The sequence below is a fragment of the Myotis nattereri genome (genome assembly GCF_964212035.1).
Source record: "Myotis nattereri genome assembly, chromosome: X".
In the NCBI taxonomy this organism is placed as follows: domain Eukaryota; kingdom Metazoa; phylum Chordata; class Mammalia; order Chiroptera; family Vespertilionidae; genus Myotis; species Myotis nattereri.
The window spans coordinates 39,779,495-39,783,513 of NC_138078.1; the positions used below are offsets into that span (position 1 = coordinate 39,779,495).

Below are 4,019 nucleotides of genomic sequence, written 5' to 3' on the forward strand. Positions count from 1 at the left end.
GGGAAAGATCAACCAAAGGACTTATATGCAAGCATATAGGCCTAACCAATGGACACGGACAACGGGGGGGGGGGGCGGGGTGAGGGGATGAGCGGGGGGGGGGGGTAGAGGGTACACATATGTAATATCTTAATCAATAAAAAATATTAAAAAAAAAACCTCAGAGAAGTAGTGTCCACAAAGGAACCAGGGTTGTCTTATGGAAGCTAGTTATTCCAGAGCTGGGAATGCCTCTGGGTCATCTACATCAGGAGCAGAAGCACTTGACTTGTCAGTCCAGCACACCCACGGCCACCTTGTCCTCCCTTGCCATCATGTCCTGGGCAGCCAAGGTCTCCAAAATTGATCTCCAGCTGAGACATTATATCATTTTCTGGCTTTCTGAAATGATGGTCCATAACTGAATCTTCAGCGTAAGCCTCTTTACCCTTTGACTTATGAAGAACAAATCCCTTCGTCCACTGACCATTAGTACCTTCATTTGGTTTTTGGATATTAAATTCTACTTTTGCCTGGTCCTTATTTTGAATAGCCTTCCACTCATCCGAAGTCATTTCTTTTGAACCCTCTTCCTTTACTTCTTCAACTTTGATTTCCTTATTTTCAGTGTTTGCAACTGGATGTTCTTTAACTTCAGGTATTTCCTCGGTCACATTTGGTTGCTCCAAGTCAGTTAATTCATCTTTGACAGTTCCCCAGTTGTGAGATCCGCTACCTCCATGTTTTTCCTGGTGCTTCAGGCCACTGTAATGTGAGAAAGATCTATCACTTACACTATGCCTATTAAATTAACGTTTGCCACGAGAATCAAATCCATCTCCTTGTCCCATTCCATGTCCACCTCGTCCTCAACCTCTTCCAAGACCATCACGGCCTCGGATAGGCTGGTCAACAATAGGTCTATCAACTTAAAATTCTCCTCCTTCACCTTTTTCTTCAAGTGACTTTTCAAATCATCGTTCATGAGGTGGTCGCCGTTGTGGTCTCCTATCAATTATTTTTCCCTTCACCCTGAAGTTGTTGATCCCGTTTTCTTCCAACACGTGTTATTCCTTCTTTCTTAAACACCACAGGCATGGCTGCGTCTCCTCTTTCTTGTCAGCCATGCCTACGTTGGAAGGCAATGGGTTCTTGTGTTCTTTCTGGGACTCTTTACACAGCTGTTTGCCTGCTGCATTGGAGTTGGTCTGGGCTGTGGCTGAGTTGTGCTCCTGGCTCCAGGGCCCCCAAAACAGCCCCCGCCCCCCTACTCCCATCGGCTTCTTTGTTCTTGTTCTCTGCTGCTTTCAATGCCTTGAAGGGGTTTGATTTGTCGTCAAATAACTGGTCGAATGGGTTGGTGACCATGCAGCAGCCGAAGCTTTCCTGTAAATGCCCAGGCATGATGGTGACTCCGCGGTGCATTCCTCCAGCGGATTGCAGTGGGCCATGCTGAGCCAAGAGCGCCTGCTTCAGCTCTTCCCACAAGATTCACATCTAAGTTCTTACCTCTGCTTTGCCATCACTTAGCTGGATACCTTGAAGCTTTGGTTTCTTTATCCATAAAAGGGAAACAATATTAAGACCTACCCCATGAGGTTTGAGGACTGTCTGAGATAATTCATATAATGCATATAGCAAAGATTCCCAAAGTTTCTTAGTTTGCTGTGCCCTTAGTGTGTCACTAATTGTCCTTGCAGCACCCCTGAGCTGAAATACTTAACACTTCTGTTTATTAAGTAATTGTGTACAAAAATTTAATAGTTTATATCACATCCTACAGATGTCTCTGTTGTTACCCTCAAAAATTAAAAATATCTTACAATACCCCTGTGAATTGGCTATGGTATCCTGGAGTGCCTTGATGTATAGTTTGGGAATAGAATATTGCCTGACACATATTTAGCGCTAAGTACCTGGTATTTAGTATTATTGTCAAATGTCTTCAATTACTATTAGAAGGAACCTGAATACCAAAGAGGGTTCTGGTTTAGTACTTTGACTCAGATGTTGAATATCTCTGATTAAGGATGATTCCCTTTTGATAGTAATCCCTTCTAGTTCCAGGTTTTTCTAAATCAACAACTCACCCAAGCCTGGGAGAGGAGAGTGATTTCTAAGTGCATTGACAAGAAAATATTCTAGAATCACTGACTTTTCTAGCTTTACCCCTGATAAGATTTTCCCAATCCTCCACTCTCAGTCATCAGCCAAAAGTCACTCTTTCAGAGAGATTTTTGTTATGTTAGATAAAAAATACTTCCCACTTTCTGTCGGGCCTTTCTCACTATCCTTTTCCTTCCCCTTCCTCTTCTTCCTCTATCCATATCCCTCTCAGCCAGTGTCTGAAACCTGGCCCCTGCCCCACTGTGATGAAGGGAGGCTGGCTACTTAATTCAAGAAAAATGCTTGGTTGAACTCTGTTTTGACTCTCAGCTTGGCCTGGGAGCCAGCAAGAACAGTGGGTACTTAGCTCATTTCTGCATTACTCCTCCCTCTCCCCTAAGGAAGCAGAGGAAAAACAGGACCCATCTTTATGCTGCTTACAAGAGACTTATTTCAAATGGGAAGACCCATACAGACAGAAAGTGAGGGATGGAAAAAGATATTCCATGCATATAGAAACAAAAAGAAAGCTGGGGTAGCAATGCTCATATCAAACAAAATAGACTTTCAAACAAAGAAAAAAGACAAAGAAAAGGGCATTACATAATTTTAAAAGGCTCAATCTAATAAGAGGATATAGTAGTAATCACAAATATCTATACACTCAACATATGAGAACCTAAATATACTGGTATAAAGAAAATATTAATGTTTATAAAAGGAGAAATTAAAAGTAATCTATAATAATAAAAGCATAATATGCTAATTAGACCAGACGTCCTTCCAATGTCCTTCCGGACAGCCTTCCGGATGATGCTATGGCTGTGAGGGAAGCCCAGGTCCCGGGTGCCTGCTGGTGACTGGAGGGAAGCCCGGGTCCTGGGTCCCGGAGGGAAGCTGGTGTCAGCAGCCGGGGGAAGGAAGGCCTACTCTTGCATGAATTTCGTGCATCGGGCCTCTAGTACCATAATAGTAGAGGATTTAAATTTGCATTCACATCAAGGGATAGATCATCCAGACAGAAAATAAGGAAATAATTATCTTCAATATCACATTATATCAAATTGACTTGATAGAAATGCATAGAACATTTCATTCAAAAAGTGAAAAGTGCATTTTTAAGTGCACATGGAACATTGTCCAGGAAAGGTCACATATTAGGCCACAAAACAAACCTCAATAAATTTAAGAAGATTGAAATCATATCAAGCTTCTTTTCTGACCACAATGTCACAAAACTAGAAATTGACTGTAGGAAGAAAACTGGGAAAAAAAACACAAATACGTGGAGCCCAAACAACATGTCCTTAAACAACCAATGGATCAAAGAGCAAATAAGTTTAAACAGAGAGACTCCAGAAGGTGGCTCTTGGACTTGGGCATGATTAAGAGGCTAAGAAGAGTGGAGGTGAATCTCTCAGCAATTGAGGCCCATGGGAGGTCTTCGACATTTTTTCTAGAGTCTAGAGCTGACTTTAGTTCTATTTCATTGTTTTGATTCATTGAAAGGAAATCTGATGTTTTAGGAATGAGAAGGAATAAAATAGCAGAACTGTCTATGCATTGTTGATCCTGGGCCTCCTTCATGCTGGCCAGTCGAGGTCAGGAGCAGTTGGCTGGCTTTTAGCCCCGGCCAACACCATTTGCTTTGGCTGTTGGGGGAAAGAGCACTTTGTGGAAAGCCAGCCTTCTCAGCCAAGGGCCTATTTTTGCCTTGAATCTGTTGAGTCCAGACTGAAGGCTGGGTCCAGGATCAACAGAGGCCATGGAAAATGGGACTGGATGCTTGGAACAAGAATTGTGGGCTTTGTCTTCCTGACCAGGGCATTCATCCATGAGCTCATGAAGGCAGGAATGATGGGAAGCCAGTGTCTTTATGATATCAGAGCCAGAAAGAGCTAGCTGCTATTTGCATGGTCATTATAGCTAAGGAC

At 42.7% G+C, this 4,019-nt stretch overlaps 1 pseudogene across 1 annotated transcript; it reads right to left on the minus strand.

Annotated features, from left to right (window-relative positions):
* Positions 1-210: 210 nt before the first annotated feature.
* Positions 211-1,383, minus strand: LOC308511662 (SERPINE1 mRNA-binding protein 1-like; annotated as a pseudogene). The gene has a single exon. The product of its transcript is annotated as an SERPINE1 mRNA-binding protein 1-like (transcript).
* Between the last annotated feature and the right edge of the window lie 2,636 nt (positions 1,384-4,019).